Here is a 20,927-nt window from a genome sequence, read left to right on the forward strand (position 1 = left end):
CATGCAGCCACCAATATATGTATGTACTTATGTGGCAGTTCAATCGTCTGAAGAGACGTCTGAGCTTAAGTTACGAATTTAAGAGGTCGGTCCTAACAGGGGCTTTTCTTGGACAACTTAGAACGTCGGTGCGTTATTGTACCTAAAACTGCCATAAATGTGATCAAAAGACCCATATACATAAAATCCGATAAAACGACAATCAGCCTAAGCGCTTTGAGTCTATACACTGTCTCTATCTTGAGATCTTCTGATTCGCCGAAGTTATGATTACCGAGGTTTTTCAACCTCTGGCTTGCAACTGTTGTACAATACTGATGATAATGTCTGAATAATTTAAAAACCTACAACTTTGAAACTTCCTCCACATAACTTTGGCAACATCCGGCAAGATTTTTAGCCTGTCCACATGAAAGCCTTTCCTAAGGGCAAGTAATTCATTAGATCTAAAATGCAGGGGATCTAGATCAGAAGGATCTCATAGCCACACAAAAACTGGTCGATGACCAAGCGCATGAGAGATCTATTGGTTCAGCGCTAGAACGCAGATGACAACGGAGATTCAACTCATACGAACTCCGATGTGAGTGGATAAGACATAGTTTTCAGTGGTTTTAACCTCATAATAGGATCCGCTACCTAAAAGAGCATAACATATCATGTATGTATGTTCCAAGCAAAGCTTTTAAAGGCAAATTTTTCATCTCACACACTCTGCCTCTGCTCCGCCTAATTCTTATTTATATTTATTAACTATAATGTATTATTTTGCACGCTGCGGGGGTAATGCGCTCGGTCGAAGGATGTTGTGAAACTTTGAAAAATTTAAGCAACCAGACGTTGAACGAAGCAAGTTAGAGTCCAAGCTCAGCTAAGCGCGCATCCTCAAACTAAGCAGACTAATAAGCGCCCCGCGGACCACCGACGCAGACCATTTTCCCAACCGCAAGTAAACGCACCGGGCTTAATCGCAACAAATCCAAATTGATGACAATGCCCGCAGACAACCGAAATTATGCAAATATTTCACGCGAACTCCGCCAGCGATTTCATTGGAAACGCGCGAAGGAGGAGCCGCACGCGCAGAGCGCTCGAGGGGGTATGGACTTCATTGCTGGGAGTGGATGTCGGCGAAGACTGGCAGGCAGCAGAAAAGCATAAAGAGTAAAGCAGTGCTTTGATCAAGCATTAAAGATCGTACTGGACAGCGCCGCAAATGAACAACGAAAGCAAGGAAGAGAAGTGAGCAAGAGTGAAGCGCCTGAGGAGTGTGGCTGTAAAGCTGAACCAATTGAAGCGAAAAGCAACTGAAAAGAAACAGCGAAAACAGAAACGAGATGAAGACAAATGAAGCGATAAGTATGACGTACTGTATTATGGCAACGGCGGCAGTAAGGGAGGTTGGTGGTATGGCATGGTCAAGCCAATTTGTGGCATAAATCGTCATGCTTTTGCAGCGCCGTGTTGTTGGAGCTTCGGCTGAGCACCGCCATGCGCTGCTGGAACGGATTAAATCTACAGTGAGTGCAATTCGAAATGAAAGGTGTAATACATACATACAACCATACAAAAATGCATACAAACAAGCTGCGAGATGCTGAGGCTGAGCGGCGTCGCTGACGAAGGTACGGCTTGGGTTTTGCTTGGACTGCTGCTGGGTTATGTCGTAAGCTTATCGCGTTGCAAATCTCGTGTACAATTGAAAGCAACTTCAACAACACTTAAACAACTGCAACAACAGCAACAACAGCGCAAACAACAATCAGCGGCAGCAAACATCAAATAAAGCGCGACTACAACAAATACGAAGCAGCGTGCATAAGAAAATGGCTTATATATATGACAAAAACACGGTTTACACATACACACAGACACACACACACATGTACTTACAATTTACAGTGGTTGCCAAAAAGCGCGACAATGCTGGACTCGCTGCAGCTACGCGGCGTGTGCAACATGGCAAAACATATGAGCGTCTCAAGTTACTTACATATTTATGTATGTACATGTGAAGCAGGGCAGGTAAGCAAATAAAAAACTCGAAAGTTATAGCAAAACGAAATGCAGGGAACTTTAAAAACAAATAACAACGAATTGTGCCTGGACAAAACGAAGCAGCGAATAATAAAAACAATCAGAAATCGAATCGCGCGACAGAAAACAATGAAGCCAGCATAAGTATGTGTTATTTGTATGCATGTGTGTATGTATGAGCGCTGCATGTGTGTAGGATTAAATTGTAAAACACGTTGTAATTAGCGTATAAAGCGATTGTGCCACATTTCGTACAAGTTTTGTGCACTTCAGGGAATATACTTTTGTATGCAGTTAATATTTATGAGATAATACGCATAGATATATGTATATGTATGCATATCAATTTAATAAATTTAAGACAATTTAAATTCATACACAAAATGTAAGTTAGTTATTTCCGATTTTCCAACCTTTTTTAAAAGTAAAAAAATTGAAATAAAAAACACAAAAAAAAATATTTCTAAAATGTTTAAAAAATCAAAAATTAAAAAAGAAACTATATAAAAATACATTTATTAATTAAAAAAATTTATTAGAAGGAGCTTTAGTTTGTATTTTTGTATATACTGAGCAGCTTATTCGAGACTCGATATTCTACTTAATTTTAAGCCACACTTTGGAATCAGAAGCCTCAAATTACAATAAAATGTAGATAGTATTATACTTTTTTAAAAGTGTCGTTCATCCAGAAGGTCTTCAAAGACTGAGAAATAATTTTGCAGCACTCAGAGAGATATCCTCCAGAGGACCTATTGCTCGGGAAGTGAGCATCAAGGAGCATCTGAAGTGTATCTTCACTGCTTAGGGCCTCCTTCCTATATGGTTTCCTAAGAAAACCTTGGTAGACCGGGGTTCTTTGCGAGAATACATCTGAACCTTGAAGACTCATGATTACCTTACACTTTTTGGCATAAGCTTTTTCATGACGTCCTCTTATCCTTTCTTAACTCGTACTTGTATAGTGCAAGTTCCGTCTTATGCAATGTCCAGTCGTCAGTTGACCCACTCCTACGGGCCTTGTTGAATACTCGTCTGATTGCTTTGATTGGTTCGGGGGTCCACCAGTTAGGTGTTTCGGTGTTTTCAGTGATCTCGTGCTCTCCAGTGCAGTTTTACTATAAATGCCGATCTGGAGACTTCGATCCATTCATTCATCGTGTCGGCGGTGACCAATCTGTCTTCCCCGGGGCGTTGGAGAGTTTGTCGGAGCATCTTGCGGTGCATTTTCCACTTTGTATTCCTAAGGTTTCTAAAAGACTTTCTAGGTGGATATTTTCCGACTAGACTGTACTCGATATACCTATGATCAGTGGGGAAATTCCCTTTGAGTTCAGGTGAGGTCAAGAAAATCTTTCCTGCCTGCAGTTATAAATGTAGAAGAGTTTTCCCTATTACAAATGAACAAGCTTTGGCTAACAATAAAATCAAAGAGCGTCTTACCTCTGACGTTAGTGTTCGAGATGCCCCAGATTAATTGTCGGATCCTCTTCGGAACGTTTCAGCCAAGATCTTTCTCAACGATAAATGAAGCTGTAAATTGGCGAAGGCCGCCTTCGCATGTTGGAGATTAATCTGGAGGAAACTCATCCTTCAAATTCTCCTTCAGAAGCACTAGTTCAGCGCTCATGTCGTTGACGAACCGCTCCCAGAACTTGCTGTATCCGAGAGATCCGGGTCGTTCTCCAAGTTCCCTTTACCATCTCCACCTTTCATACCTATCGTATCTGCAGCTTGATCGCCATCAGCTTTGGCATCCGACGGGAGTATCTTAAAGACTACCCCTTCGAACCCATAGCGTATGGCTCCCTCGGGTTTGATGAAAGAAGCGCGAAGCGGAAGGTTATTAATCTTAGCTCTGTTCCTATTCCTAATAGTATTTAAAAAATATTATTAGTAACCCTTAAAGGAGCTTTTTCTCATTTCAATAATTATTCAATGCCCGAAGTGAGTCCTTATGAGCATCCACTTTCGTTCCAACGCTTCACTTGAAGCATTTGTCTTTTATTTTGACATCTTTTAATGATCGACACTTGGCACCCGAGGAAATTGGCGCATCTTTCGTTGATGCCTTCGTGCGCGCAATCAGCCCTGCAGTTAGTCACACCTATACTCAGGCTTGTGGTACTACACTGTGCCGAACTTGTTGTGTTAACGAACTTTTTTCGACAGAAATTCCAAAGAAATCACTGCCAAGCGCGTCAGTCGGACGAGTATTTGCCAAAAGGCGCAATTTGTTGCACCGCTGTTGTCACTGTCACTTTTTGTGTTGCCACAACATAACGATTTGCCACTGCAGCGCAGAATTGCAGAAACGAAAAGCGGCACAAATGGTTAATTATGATTTGTGCACGTAAAAGTTGGATGGACACTCGGACAAACGGACATTCGGCCGCTGAACTGCGTTGGTGATTGTCCGAGCAAAAGCGGTTGCGTCCAGTTGCTAGTGGGTCTCATTAGGCAACCAATTTCCAGTTTGTCACTGTCATTTGCAAACAACCCATGCCAATGGCCACCGGGTCGGTCGGTGTCTTAGTTGGAAAAAAATATAAAGCTTATCCCTTCTACTGGCTCCGCTGACCGCGGCCGAGGACACGGCGATTTGCAAATGTTCAATATGCCACGACGAGGTACGCAAGCGATAAGCGTACGGAGGTGCCAGTGTGCGGGTAAGTGGTGTCGTGAGTGGCATGCGGTGCGGTATGGCGGTTCAGTGTTTATTGTTTTAGTTGTTTTTGCAATTGTTTCGCTTGTGCTGTTACGTTGCGGCGGCGCATTTGCACGATTTCTCATTGTCTTTACTTCGTGCGGCATTGGATGCTTTGGAATGTGGCATCCCAGTCGCGTTGTTGCTGCTTTGCCTCCCCGCCTTATCAGCGGCCGGCATCACAATCGTCGTTATTGTCATGTCGAACTTCATGCTGGTACACATTGGCTACTTTGGTGTTGTTGTGATGATCGCCGATGCTGTCGCTTGTATTTTGGTGTTTGCGAATTTTTACTTTTTGAGTTGGCTCTTGTTCTCGTGGCGCATCTCGGGTGTTAAGCTTGTGCGAAATGCACAGTGGGCTCTGCTGGCAATGGAATTTGATAAAAAAAAGTTGTTAAAGACAAATTCTGGTTTTACTTTTTTACTGGAGGCTTAATAAGCCCCTATTCAACATGGATATATATATATATTTTTTTTTTTCAAATTATCAACTCTGCAACATACCTATGGAGCTGGAAACTCCGAAGTACCTACTCTAGACTGCGTAGAGATCTGCAGACGCTGGGTTAAGGCCTGGGATCCATATTTTCAAGCAGAGAGCACATTGCTTCAATAGTGCCTAGTAAGAGCATAAATTTTGTCAGAATACTAGACCTATGAGAGACTTGAAAGAAAGAAGGGCACGAATAACTTCAGAGTGCAGTGCCCTTCCTATATTATTATATATTCTATAGTCTAGGGAAGACGAGAAGTCGGTTTGGCAGTTTCATTCTCAACTTCAAACAGTTACTGTAGTTCTTGCTAAACTTCGATAAATGCTTATAACATTTCGTAGTATTGAAACAACGTCGGCATCAACGATTCGAAGGAAGCTTAGATTAGATTTTGCAAAAAATTAAGTTATCAGTGAAGGAACCCTTTAGCGTACGCCGACGACATTAATCATTGGCTTCAACAACCGCGCCGTTAGCTCTGCTTTCTCCAGACTGGATTAGGAAGCTAAGCATACGGGTCTGCTTGTGAAAGAGGACAAGACGGAATATACCCCGTCATCACACAAAGATACGTCGTATTCGCGACATGGCTCCCACGTCGCTGTTGACAGTCATAACTTCGAAGTCGTGAATAACTAAGTCTTTATTTAAACCAGCATTAACTACAACAACAACGTCAGTGTCGAAATCAACACAGAATAACAATTGAGAAGTAAACTCCTCTCCCGACGAACAAAAACCGAACTCTACAAGTCACTCATCACCCCCTCAAGCTATACGGTGCAGAGGCATGGACGATGACAACACCTGATGATTTTCGAGAGAAAAGTTCTGCTGGCCAGAACGGGTTGTCAGAGTGGATGAAAGCAATCCAGCTCTATGAGTATTCGACGCAGTACCTGCCGGAGGAAGTAGATGAAGAGGAAGACATCCACTCCGTTGGAAAGACAAGGTGGAGAAGGACAGGGCTACACTCGGAATCTCCAACTGGCGCCAAAGAGCGATAAGAAAGAACGACTGGCGCGTTGTTGTAAACTCGGAACCCTCTTCGTGCACTCTCGTCTCTTAATATCCAACAAACTTCCGAACTATTACTTTCGGAGTTTTACCTGACCCCAATTATTACAGAAAAGAATATTACTATAAAAAATATTTTTGAGTGATTTTCACTTTAAAATTTTAAGCCACTGTGCGTTGACCAGCCAGCATACCAGTGTGTGGTTCAAAGTTCCACAGCAGAAGATCCCAGCGTCTTTTGGCTGAGCGCAGAGAATCCTTACTAACGTCGGTCGGCATCGACGCAATGGAATGTTGCGGCTGCATTTTCTTGGGGCCACTAGTTGCTAACTTTGTCAATGTTGCTATGTTGCAATGCTGAAATGCTGGTGATGATGTTGCTGTTGCACGTTGTGGTCGTCTTGGGTTTCCGAAGCGCTGTCCATGTGGTGCGCTATCAATTGTTAAAGTCAAAGTGGCAAATCGAAGTGGAGAACACAGCTTTGTTGTGGTTGTTGTTGCTGTCGCTGTCGCCGTTGTGCCAAGCCGGGCCGTAGATAATGCTGGCTAAGCTGCAATTTATGGTGCGCAATCGCTCTTCGCTGCTGCAGGCATTCTACGCGCACATACACGTACGCGACATGGCACAGTCACAAGCCGCGCGCGTTTGTGTGTGTGTATGTGTTGCTGCTGCTTGTTTTGAGGCAAATGACTGCTGACTACCAACCTTTTTAGGGTCTCGCTGGTGCGTCCATAGTCCGGAGTGTTGGCAGTTGTTGTTTTTGCCTTAAATTGCAACGGCATCAACTTGTCCACAACGTAACAGCGCAGCCGCAGTAACTCTTCGCCGCTTCTGCGCAAATCCCCCCAGTGTCACAACACGTTCAACCATTTTCGTTTGTTTTTGCAGTTTTTGCAGCATCCTTGAGATTTCGTAATGCTTGATGGCAGCTTTAGCCGATTATCTTTTAACCAACACACTCGTGCATATACTAAGCAGTAAGTTTGTGTCTTGTTGTTGGCGTTTGCCGTTCATCAACATGTTACTGGCTGCGTTTATCTCCTCAGTGTTGTTGTAGTTGCCACCAATTCTCTTGCTGCCGTGTTAAATTCGTAAGGGCACCTACTTTGCTGCCAGTAAAGAACATACACGTGTAAGTGCTATGTGTCAGCCCTGCTGCTAAGCGCTAGCTTAAGCAAAAGCCAACAACGATGCCGTTGATGACAACGCTGTTGCAATAAGCGCACTGCAACACGTATTTACAACAATGCTTATATTGTATGCACTTAAAGTTATTAGTGTTGTTGCCTGTTTGCCATTTTGTACATGACCAAGTTAAATCGCAAATCGATGCGCCAAATGACGAGGCAGCCTGCAGCCAAGAGCGACGAAGCAGTGCAGTGAAGGGAGCTGCCTGGGTAGTTGGGCTGTGGAAAATGCAAAAGAATTCAGCATGAAATAAGCTTACAATGATAGCCATCGTTAGCTTCGTGTTGCTTTGTAATATATTTAGCTGAATTGGAATTTTATCTTATTTTATTCACACATAAATAATTGAAGAAAAAATTGTTGCTTCTTTTAAACAAATTTAACTTTAGAAAAATGCCTGCTGAATAGCATGGAGATTAAAAAATAAAAGAATAAAGAATGCATTTGGGTATATGATTATATGGCATTCGTTGCACTCAGTTATTCCTATAAAAAAAATTAATTGCGTAGCAGCTTAAGCCATAAGGTCATACTAATAGGCCCCAGTTTATAACGCCAGCTTTTCCTCTTCTTTTCAATATTCATAAACTCGTTATTCTCCGATCCGATTTATCTGGAATCGGCGTACATTACCACCTATTACCAGTTTACCACGATATATATTTTGGTTGAAAGCACTGGAAGTTGGCTTCAATGTTGTTAAATAAAATATATATATTTTATATTTATTTAAAAAAATATAATATATATATATATCCCTTCCAGAAAACTTACATTTTAATATTTTTTCACATCTCGACATATTTGACTTGCACTAAAGGCCACGCAATTAACTGCCGCTACTGTATGGATTTTTTTGAAATTCCCAGGGTATATTTTACACATGTCAAGAATAAAGGATAGGTTAAGTTAATCTGGTAGGCCAATAAGCCACGCATAGGCCAGTTTGGTCCTTTACGATACCAGATGAAGCTCACTTGCTAAGTCTAAGAGGAGGAGGTAGGTAGGTAGGTAGGAGTGCAGCCCTATCGGTTGGTTCTTTTCCTGTCACATGTCGGCCATAATTGTTTGGTTATGACGCATTTTGTAATGTTTTTCCACATGTTATTTGCAACTTGTTGAAATTGTCTATTTATCTCTCCTTTGATCGATCCTAGCGGGCTTGGTATTAGCTCCGCCTCAGATTCGTTGAGGAAAGCTCCTGCCTTTGCCAACTCGTCTGCTTTTTCGTTACCGAAAATGTTCCTGTGGTCGGGAACCCAGATCAAGTCTACTTGGAGCTTGTCTTTTATTGAGCTTAGTGCTCTCTTGCAGTTGTGAACTATGCTGGAATTTGTCATGGGTGAAGACAAGGCCAGGAGCGCCGCATGGCTATCCGTAAATGTAGTTGCTTTATGTATATTCCTGTGGTTTTCTAATAGAACTTCGCAGGCTTTTTCTATGCCTAGTACTTCTGCTTGGAAGATGCTATACGAGCTCGGTAGACGTATAGAGAGAGATATGCCTAGATCAGCGGGGAATACCCCCGTGCCTACTCCGCAGTCTATTTTGGACCCGTCGGTATAGACTGAGATGGTATCCTCCTTTCCTATTGAACCTCTTCTTCATTCTTGTCTATATGGTATCCTCACCTGGAAGTGTCTATTGAAGACCAGCTTTGGGATAATGTAGTCAGATTTATTAATGGTGGGCTTGTTTAGGATTACACTATATCCGTAGAGAAGTAGTCATCGTTTGGATGCCTGCGCTTGATTCGAATTTTAACAGACTCTGGGGCTTCCCTAGTAGATGTTGACTCTGGAGTTGCCTATAGGTGCATTAGATGCTAGCTCCGCGGCTCTCGCAATTGCAAAGACCTGAGCTTGAAATATACTGCAGTGATCCGGCAACTTAAAAGGTTGCCTTATGACTAACTATGGACAGAACATTCCCGCACTAGCTCCATCGTCCATTTTCGAGTCATCAGTACAGATGTTTAGGGTGTTGCGCCAGCTATCCTATCCTATGTTTACTTTGAACTTTCTTTCCCAGTCGAAAAGTTGGATCATGTAGTCGATGTTTGTACAACCGCCATTACCCACCGAGCTATGCCCCAAGGTTCTATATGTAAATTCTCCTGCAACCAGTAGTTCCGCCGATTTTGCTGCACAGTTCTCAGCTATAGACGTCAGGTGGTAGATATAGTTCAAGAGCCTACAAGTTCGTTGATTTTTCTTGTATAATCTAAAGACAAAATTCTGATGCAGAACTTAGGAGTAGATCTTGAAAGGATAGTACTTTTCTGAGCAAACATTCTTCAACTTTTATAAATTAAACTTTGCCACAACACAGCTGTGAAGTTCATTCCATCACAAATTTAACGCTTGAAGCGGAAAATTTGCCAACTCAGCACATGCAGGATCTCGGACAGAGCTGCACAGCTGCAGACGGAGCTAGACGATGAAACAAATATCACAGAAAGGCCAAAACAACATAAGTAGTAAACAACAGCAAACAACGAGCAAACACAGTCAGAGTGCCACACCAAAGCGCACACGAGCCATATTCATATACATATATCACTCATATATATACATATGTACAAATGTAAATACGTAAATAAGAAACAGCGAAAGCTAATTTCCTCATAACTCAGTCACTGTTTATCACCCTACCCGAGCGTTGTTTTTTGCCATTGTCCGGTCTTACTATACAATATTTACGTTGCTTGACTGTGTGCAGTCCCAATTGGCTCGTTCCCTGAGCAGTATGCCAAAAAGCAAAAACAAAATATTAATTTTCCGCGAATTCGTTGTGGTCCTGGATGCATTTTGCGCCTTCGTGACGACGTCTAAGCAGCGGCGGCGATCTACACCGGTGCTCGCCGATCGCTTGGCCGTACAGTTGCTGGTTGCCTTTTAGCGACGCATGCGCAAGAAACAAATTAGCGACTGCAATTGGGATGTCGTGTGGAATTCGAAGAAAACAGAAAAGCGATCTTCAGTGCAACGCTTAAGCGAAGAACAATAATACGGCTGTGCAACACAAAGCAGAAAGCTAAGCTGGGCGATAAACGCCTGGCTAAGTGCTGAGCTTGACAGCGATCCCCGGCAGCAGAAGAAGAAAAATAAGCGGTTGAACGCTGAGTGCTGATTGTTTCAGCATTTTGGGTGGCAGCTTTGTAGACACCACGAGTATGCTCGTGTAAACTTAATTGAGTTGGTTTGCCACGGTCACTGACTTCCATCCCAAGCAACTGCCATTAGAGCTTCTACAGCGAAAACGGCCATGACAATGTTGACGTTGGTCTTTGAAAGATCGCGCCCAATCAAGTCCAAAACTATTAAGAATAACTTACGAGGGAGTTGATGAGAGAACGGGATGATATTTTTGATTATTGAAGCATAATTATTTTGGCAAAAAAACTTAGAAAAAATGTCAGCCAAACATTTCAAAACTAATATGTACAGTCATTACTTGAACTCCATTGAAAATCAACAAATAATTTCGCGCAATTTTTCGGCGCTCAAAATAGAAAAAAAGAATAAGAAGCAGGCAATTGACTTCAGTTTCAGGAAAAAATAAGCTCATAACTGAATGAGCGGCTACAAATTATATCATTTTACGAGTGTTTATGTATGAAAGCGCAAAATGTTTAAATGTGCGATAAGACTCCCCCCATATATTGGTGCGCTCCGCCGTGGCTTGTCAATTAGCAATATAAACAACATAAAGCTTCAAGTTGCCGCGTGGTCTTGAGACAGGCCAACTGACTTTATGCGCGCTTTCCTCCTCATTGATTTTTTCTTCATATAACACCACGCAGAAAACTGACTTACTGATTAGCTTGTTATTTTTAGCGACAGCTGCGCATGCGCACGACTGTTTACACAAGTCGAGGAGGGTCCTAATAAAAAAACTGTTTGTTTTCGTTTAATATTTGCTCAATAACGCTTAGTTTGGCGGGAGTGTGGCTTTTAAAACCTTAGTATGTTCCGGATGTTTGTAAACTTCGCGTTGCGGGGTTGTTTGCTTTAGTTTAGATAGGGTTTATTGAACAAATCGTTGCAATTCTTTAAAAACTTTCAAAATAGACTCCTTCTGCGTCGATGCAGCGCTGTCTGCGTGAATTCCAAGCATTGAAGGCGTCTCGGAAGGAATTCTTCAACTGTCCACAAGAAAGGCGGTGTGAGCCGGGGCATTGTCGTGGTGCAACTTCCAATCGGCTGCGGTGTCTTGTCGGACCCGACTGACCCTTCGTTTGAATCTCATGAGGACTTCCACGTAAAAATTGGCGTTGACAAAAAAGACAGTAGGCATCGTTTTCACTTTGGATTTGCTCATTCTTCCAGTCATCTTCAGCGACCTTCTCCCGGCCCTCCAAAAAAGCTTGATGCCGCCTGAGCCATAGTCGTAAAGTCGACCATTCACTCGGTTTAAATATACTAGTTTTGTATCCGAAGACCTTCTGTCGCCTTTATGGCAAGTACTTTCTACCTTTTAATGTACTCTTGCTCTACACACTCCGCATTTTAAGGTCAATTGATTGTCGAGCAATTAGACCAACTGAAAATAATAAATTTTAGCAATCATACAAACTGACCGATTTGCCAGCGATACTCGTGACATATGGCCCGTCGTGCGCCTCATGTCTTCGCACTTTGCACAAACATTCAAAACGCTCATAAATAAGACAAATATCGGGTTGTTGCTTAGCAAAGTCAATAGCGTGACTTGGCGCTTTGCCGTCGAGTGGTCAGCATTTCCCTTTGTGCGTAGCATTCATTTGCTTTTGCTTGTTCTCGTCTTTTTTCATCGCTCAATTGAACGTTTTATTTTAGGCTTTACCCTTTGTCGAATTTGTGTTGTTGTCATTATGGTCAAAGGAAAATAAACAGACAAGAGATGAGGCGAAATTCTTGTGACAATTAAGTTTAGGCACTTTAAGCCGATTTGCCGAGCGCTTTGTCGTTACCGTTGTTGTCCAACGCGTTTGCTTACCGGCCCAATTGCCGACAGATTGGTAGCAAGGGCAACTAATTGAGCCAACACACCAACACCGCTGACAGGCCGCAGCGATCGAGCGACATTTCAGCGCTGAGTCCAATCTTCCGCTCGAGCGGTTGGACCACTTCGCTGGAAGTTGGCCGGCATCATAACCACACACGTACGTACATATGTTAGATGAGGTGTAATGATTACGTGTTGACATGTGCGACGTCGTTTATTTTATATTTTACTGTTGTTGACTGTAGTAGTGAGCGGGGTGCGAGTAAGAGAGGGCGCAGTTCTGTATTTGAACTTGATGCTATGTTTTTGTTGGCGAAGGGCTTTTGCCTTTGTTGTGGCGTCTTAGGCATGTGGCAGTAATGTTTAAGCCAATTATAAAGCTTAGCGCTGAGCCCTTAATTTTAGACCGTAGCACGTGCGTTTGTTTTGTTGTTAGATCATTCTTTGTTTTTTAGAAGGGAGTAAGAGCTCGATTCTTTTGCTTTGTAATGCCATTTGCTTGAAGGGAGAAAACTTAATTTTAGATACTGATTTTTGTTATAATAAGTGTGTGGTTCTTAAGAATAAACGGAAATGAAAACATTTTGCGTTTTGAAATAAATATTTTCCTTTCTTAAAATGGAGTCTGCACTTTTTGGCCCTTCATAAGGTTTTTAAAAACTTAGTTATATTCTTAAAGTAATTCATCTCACAATGAAGCTTAAATATCATACAAAGACCAAAAATTGGTATTCTGTTTACATATGAGAAGTAAAGTTCGCTTAGTTAGGATACGTCAACGGTCTTCTTTTCAAGAAGAGCTGGGTATTAATAACCAAAGAACCTTCTATGGCCACACTGCTTATTTATTGCTATAAGAATATACCTAAATATCGTGAACTAAAATGCAAAACAGCGTAACATCACTTTTCATAAGTTTACAGTCGAACGAAAAACGATTTAATAGAAAACACTCACATTGAAACAAAATTTGAGTTTTGGTTACCAAATTGGTTACATGTAGGTTATATACAGGTTATATAATGGTTCTATATAGGTTATATAATGTTTAATATTGGTTATATCTGACAGTGGAAGCAGAAAATTTGATGCTACATATAAAAACTCAATTTATATTTTTTGATGATATCTTGTTATGCAATTTAGATGACAATATGATCCGTACCATCGGCATAATCGTTGAGGTTATTTTATATTATCAAAAACTATTACTCTTGAATCTATTTTTGAGTGATTTATTCACAATAATATCGCCGAATCTTTTGTGAACTTATTTTCTTTTTTCCTCGAAGTTCAAATCAAATAAAAGGGTGAGTCCACCAATATTAGGTTGTTATATGATGAAAATCTCTAGCTTTCCAACAGATCTTAATCGACATTGGCACAGTATGAGATCGGAAAAAAGAATCTCAACGAAACAGTTTCATTGAGGAGCACTAAAGTAATCCGACTTGTCTTCTGGCTTATTAAAGCAGTCTTTGTACTTTTACGCCATGGATTTTTTTTTTATGAAAAGTGTGTTAAAAAATACTTTGAAGAATTCACAAACTGTGACACCTTCTTATTATTTTATTTAATAACTTCCGTTATAAGCATAATTTCCCATAGCGTTGCTAGATTTTTATGTAATATATATAAAGCGCGACCTTCAGCTCACAGAGAGATTCTCACAAGGATTTCAGCTGGTTCACGCCTGAAGGCACATCCGTATATAATTCCTTCATACCCAGCCTAAGAGACACTGGTATATCAATTACAGACGTTACATATTTGTAATCTCAACCAACAACTGTTTCGGCTTTTATGCTTCAAGAAGCAACTACAAGTTGGGCAACATCGACCAAATCCCCTGAAACAAACAAAAGTACTCTTCAAATTTGGTAATATTAAAGGAATGCTGGGATAGTTCAGTCCAAACAGTGGCTCAGCCTTCGAGTGTGGATTACACTTGCTTGCAGCTCATTACAGCATCCCTGCCGCTAGGGCGCTTAAGCTGAAGTGCAGATTTGCCAACCAGGGCAACTTCGAGTGGTTGCAGCGTCTACAGTGATTACATAAAGCAGCTTGTTCTTTTGGCAGTTGCACTTGTGTGTGGAGCGTTGTTTTGGCAAATGCCGCCATTGAAGTGCATCTTTTCACAAAACGTTTTGTGTTCGCCGTTTCTTCACTTCACTTTTTTTGCGTAGATTTTGTTGTTTTATGCACTCAACCTTCAAATTTTCATCGACCATATATCAGACTTGTAGCACATCGCGTCCATGAGTCCAATGCGCCAAGGCTGTGCGCAAGTGCATATGGTGCAACCACTGCAGTGCAGCTGAGGACCAAACAGCGGGATGATCTTTTGTTCAGTGCGCCGCTATTGTGTTCGCTGTTGTGCTGCCATTTTCGGCAACCTGCTCTATTGTTCGCCACGCCACCTTTAAGGATCTTTGAGGGACTCTATAAATTACTGCTTTCTACTCATTTTCGGTGTGACTCCTTTGCGTCTCAGTTTCGTGCGCAGATTTCTTCTAGATTTTCCAAAAACACACAAATGAAATAAAAGTCGAAATCGAAGTAAAAAATGTAATTTGTATGATATTGCGTTTCATGGAAAACCAAGCCAAAGCAGCTGTGTGTGTATATTGTATACTGCTCTACATATTTGTTGTTGCTGTCGGCCCTACCTTCACAATGCATACACATACATACATTTGTAGAAGTGCTCAATTGAGTACCTGAGGGAAAAATTCGTTCCAGCTTGATTTGATTGTTAGTTTCGGCTATTGTTGTTATTGTCTAACGGCTGCTGCTGCTCGTCCGGCGATCAGTGATGTTGATCAGCATGCCGATCAAGAATCAACGATCATCGGCGTTCAGCGCTACAAAATGCTTTACGCTTTCAAAGTTCTACAACCTTGATTGAAGCGTTTTCTGCTTTCTGCTGCGCCGTTTGTGGTATCGGGTTGCGCGTCACGGGCGTCACGGGCGCATAATGAGCTGCCTGTCTTAACCCCTACCGCCTACCCGACAATCTATTTTTCATGCCTAGCGTTTAGGCGGCTATTTGGTAGCTTGTTCTTTCATTTTTTTTGTGCTTGTAAGTTTTAAGTGGGGGTTTCTCTATCGATTTGCCTGCCCGCTGCTGTTGGTGGCATCCATCAAAATTTAGCCGAACAAAAAGAAATTCGACTCGAAATTGTTGTTACGCCTATGTATCTACACGGGCGCTTTGTGCTCGCAAATCAAAATCATTGCCTCAAAGGTTCAATTTATTACCACAACAACAGCCATGAACTGCACAGTCACGAGAGGAGAACACGATTTGATGGAGACTGTGATCGCAGCGTTCGCAGTTTGAAGTTGGTCCAGCGCTGCGCCGTCCGCAAGGCAGAGTCTGAGTGACTGTGGCGGTGCAAATGAAGCGCGACGTATCCACAAACAAACATATATATGTATGGTATGTACTTTCGATTGCCGATCGTGCGCGCTGATCGTGTCTTATTGACGAGAATGCTGAAGCCCGCCGCAGAGGCACACAATCGATTATGCAGCAAAGCTGAAAGGGAAGCCTTCGTTGATTTCGTCGCTGGCGTTGATGTGAAAGATCGTTAGTCAAAATTATGTAGGCATAAATGCATGTGTGTGTGTGTATGTATTGTTGCTCTATTGTATTGTCTTGCTCGCAGCAGATCGCGATTTGTTGTTTGTTGTAGTATTACATGGCTGTTGTTGGCTGTGTGTCGGCAAATGCGCGTTTCGAATGGAGTAAAGTTAAGTGGTTATCTGTTTGGAGTGGATCTGGCGCTGACTCTACAAGTATCTTCGTGTACAACGCTGCGTCGGCGCAAAGGTGAAGTATCAAGAGGCGCACAGCACGAGAGAGAGAGTGCTAGCGAGAGGGGGGAGTGGTGTGCGCGTTGTAGCGGAATCGGTGTTGCTAACACTTGTAACAATTGATTGCTGGAATGCGCGCATTGATTTGGGTCAACATTTAATTTTTCTTTTTTTATTTCTCCCAGCCACATTTTTATGCCTCAACTTGTTGTTGCTGTTTGTTATTACTTTTGTTTTTGGCTATGCGCTTGCTGTGTGTTGAAGTGTTGTTTGGTTTGGTTTGGTTCGATTACTCGCACTGCTGATTGTGTGTATTGCCAGACGCGTTGGATTTAAATGTTTTCAAAAAATTTATATTCATGATTAAATGCATATGTATGTAGGTTTTCATATATGTAAGTATGTCTGCTTGTGTGTTCAATATGTAGATGCAACATTTATGGCTCTATTGAGTTATATCGTGTGTGCCCACTTTGTGTTGTTGTGGTCGAGGTGGCAACAGTGATTTTGTTGTGGAAAAAGAAAAGTTGCCAGCTAAACGACTGGCAGTTGCTTTGTCTAAATTTTGAGCGGCATACAAAAATGTTAATGAGTATTCCAGAGAAATTATTTTTCGTATATTTCTACGGCTATTACTACAAGAATTTTCAAATTAATTTCCTTAATATACTATGAACGCCGTTCGCCTCACCGTTGATCATCGATTTTAATCAAGCATGGCTTGCAGTTAAGGCCAGTATTTTTTGATACAAATGGAGATTGTTTGAATTGAAGAGGGTTAGGTAAGAAATGTGAGTCTTGGATGGATGTCCACCGAACATATATACGTAGACCAAGAGCCAGATTTTGAAGTATTTTTAACATCCTTCATTTTCTTCCTACTGCCTGCTAAACGTGGGGCTTCAGCGACAGTCTTACAGTGGTTGAGGCCAAACATTGTATTATCTAAAGCTTTGCTCATCTGAAGCTTTAATATTTTGCCATCGTTCTGACAATTTGTGAGTTCCACCCCAGAGAAATGCGTCTGCTTGGCGGCAGAGAACGAAGAAAGTAAATTTTTGATACCCTGTTCTGATATGAACCGTTTTCCGGTAAAGCGGAACCAATAGTAGTCAGTAACCCAAACCCAGCGCATAACACCGGGGAGGGGATATTTCGCCTGCTCACCTTAGCTTGTCTCCAAACGGATGTTTTTTGACTACCCAGAGGATACATGGTCTAAAACCGGAAGTCGTGAGCTGCTTGAGCCATTAGTAAAATAATCGTTTCTGGCCACTCTCAAGTGAATGACGCTCAGACAACTCTTCTCACTTTCGGGAACTTTTACATATGGTTTCATCCATCCTGGATGAGAACGCTCCAACTCTGAAAGTATTCGACGTAGTAGTCGCCAGGGAAAGCAGAGGAAGTGGAAGACCTCCACTCCGTTGGAAAAGCCTGGTGGAGAAGGCTCAGGCTACTGTAGGAATCTCCAAGAACGATTGGGGTCATTGTAAACTCAGCTATAACCGCATAAGCTATGTCTACGCCAATTAAGAAGACGAAAAATGACAAGGTATGGTCTATATGATGAGTGAGGAAAAACTTTCCAGTCTCTGTTTCTCATCTAGTCTCATGCGATGGTGGAATGATTTTGTCTCGTTTATAGTCCCAAATTCCGCACAATTTTCGGCAATCGCTAGCTTTAATTTGAAGAGTTCCTGTCCGTAGAATTTTCCATTTATGGTTTCACTCGATTTTCGAAGCTCGCAATACAACACGCTGATTAGTCTGGTTGGCAAGATCTCGCGAATAATCTTTTAGCATCGTGATAGCATTGTTGTAATAAACTTCAAGTTCCTCACAGCCCAGGGCATTCTTTGACTTCTAAGCTGTACAGAGAGATTATTGATAAGTGTTTAGGTGAAGGCTCTTTTTGACTTCGATATTTGGTTCTTATTTCAATACCTACGTCATTGCTGTGGATTTTTGCTTGGATTTGGTTCAAGTGTAATCTTTACTAATAAAAACTTATACAAATTTGGTTAGAGATTTTTGTCCTCAACTATAGATTTTCAATCCTGAAATGATATGTGTTTAGTGAAAATTATCTTCACTCATATTACTTCTTCAATTCCGCAATATACATATTTTTTTTTGCACAGCCATTTAAGTGCAAACATTTCCCTTGTCAACCAGCAAGCACGGCGCCCAGTCGTTCAAGTTGTACGATTGCCTTTGTTGCCTCAAGTGCCGCACAATGCAAGTCCACTTCAAGTACAATGCCCAACTACTTATACACCAATTGCGCTCACTGCGCTTACTCGCCCATTAGAAGTTGTCAATTCGATTGCATTTTGTGCAACTAAATATGGTCAAAAGACATTAGAAAAAGTCACAGCCCGAACAATAGGCTGAGGATTAGAGGCCGTAAGACAATGCAACGCTTCTATGGGATGGCGCAGCATGTATGTAGATATGTATGCTGCATGCAACATGACATTGTACAACTTCACACCGCACGGCTGACACCTGCCGCGCGCTCTGCAACACAGCAACAGTTGCCTCGGCTGACGGCGGCGAGGTGAAGGCGTTGCCAATGTGTATGGTAACAAGCGTAAAATCAAGCAAAGAGCATTTTGACTTTTGTTAGCTGCGCAACAACAACAACAACAGTGACAGTATATCACAAACGAAAATATTCGCCTGCCTGTTGCCAGCAGTTGTTTCGGGAATCGTTGAGGATTTTCACGGAATTCGAATTGCACGTTATTAATTTTATGTTCATGGCTGAGTGCGTGGCTGTCGGAGCGAGTAGCGAGCGGCGTGGGACCGGCCTTTCAGCGGGTGGTAAGTCGCCGCGCCTGCCTACCTGACCGACGCTACGCAGCTCTGACTGTCTGTCATTCCGCATTTGGTCGCTTCACCGCCTGTTGCTGGCGACGCTGCGTGCGCATCGATTTGTGGCAACCCATGTTCGACGGCGGACAGGTGAAGGTTGTCATCTTTCGTTTCGTGGCTTTTATTATCGCGCTGCATGGCTTTGGCGATTGTAAGCAGAAGTGCCGATGAAATTTGATTCCCGCACATAACTTTTCGGCGCAGCATCTGAGCGAATGTCGCGCGTGTAGATTTTTAATTTAATTTGTAGTCTTTAAGAACGGCTCGTGGAAAGATGCGAGTTCAGTACTTATGTTTGTATATGCACATACCTGCCGCTACTTTCGGCGACAGTCGCTGTTAAGCTCGCTTCGTCACATTAAACTGCCCCGGGCGTGCTTGCGCGGCTGCGTAGCTGCTATCCACTTATGGAATGTTCATAATTATTCATTATTTATTAGTTATTTATTATCTGTTTGTAATGTTTTATTCATTTCTTTTCGTCTCTCTGTCATTTCAGGTAAGAGATGCAAATTGCTGATGTGAGTTCTGTGGTATTGAATATCTCTTCGTGCTAATCGCTGGCATGCAGTTGCCTTTATATGTGAGTATGCAAGTGTTTGTGTATTTCTGCAGGATATTTATCACTTGAAGTGAGTTGTCCTTTTCGTTTCGTGTGTCATATGAATAAATACCGATGTTTGTTTGCTTATAGGTAGACTGGCGTCAGTCTGATTGTCCTCGAAATGCTATGCAAACAAGTATCTATTTAAGATAAGTTTTGGTGTAGTCATATGTTTTAAATCAATAATGGATGCCGAGATAGTATTATGTATAAATAAAGTATCGTAAGTGATTATGGAAATATATCTTTATTGGTTTGGGTATGATAGGTCTTTCCTCTGCCGGAGTTTTGTACAAGATGGTAAGCTTGTGAAAAATTTCACTCAAATAGTGAGCTCTGTTTCAAAATTCAAATTAAAGCTAATAATATTATTAATATTCCAACTTTGATCTCACATATCGAGCATAACTGAATCAAAGATGATAGACTGTGGAGAGCGCAGAAGAAGAAAAGGCCTTAAAACTACTCTAGTTTAAGAGGTTCTGACTTTTGAAGGGACTAACAATCTAGAGAGTACATCTTTCTAGGCCTTAGGTGGAAATGTGTCGTTTTTTGTGATATTTTCAAGAGAGGCCATGCTAATAGCAGTACATATTGGGTAGTCGAAAAAGATTTTTCGTATTTCTAATCAAACTTCAACTTAATTTTTTTACATTTGTACTAATAAATAAATACACAACATCATTTAGGTCGACTACTTTTTGCTATTTTTCCGCTAGAGACACTATTCCATCAGTGTAAAACTTTTCTTGTTCCTCAGCGAAAAACTGCGGCAAGTAATTTTCACAGGCTTTTATTGAAGCCAACTTTACTCCATTAAGGGAGTTCTGCATTTACTAAAACAAATGATAGTTCGATGGTGCAAGGTCAGTGCTATATAATGGATGCATCAAAACTTCCCAGCTAAGCTCTCTCAGTTTTTGCCGAGTTACCAAAGATGTGTGTGGTCTAGCGTTGTCCCGATGGAAGACGATGCCCTTTATGTTGATCAGTTCTGGCCGTTTTTTCGATTGTTTGCTTCAATTTTATCAGTTGTTAGCAGTAAAATGTAGAATCAATCATTTGACCAGGCTGAAGCAACTCATAGTGGATGATTCCTTTCCAATCCCACCAATCACTCAGCATAACTTTTCAAGGCGTCAATCCTAGCATGGTAACCATTTGTTGAGCTTTGGTCTGCGGCAAAAT

The 20,927-nt window shown here is 41.7% G+C and overlaps 1 protein-coding gene across 1 annotated transcript in view; it reads left to right on the plus strand.

Moving 5' to 3' along the window:
- LOC105222837 (epidermal growth factor receptor) overlaps positions 1-20,927 on the plus strand; it is a 132,017-nt gene that overhangs the window by 70,449 nt on the left and 40,641 nt on the right. The gene's annotated exons all lie outside the window — the stretch shown is intronic.

The sequence above is a fragment of the Bactrocera dorsalis genome, chromosome 3 (assembly GCF_023373825.1).
Source record: "Bactrocera dorsalis isolate Fly_Bdor chromosome 3, ASM2337382v1, whole genome shotgun sequence".
NCBI classification, from domain to species: Eukaryota; Metazoa; Arthropoda; class Insecta; order Diptera; family Tephritidae; genus Bactrocera; species Bactrocera dorsalis.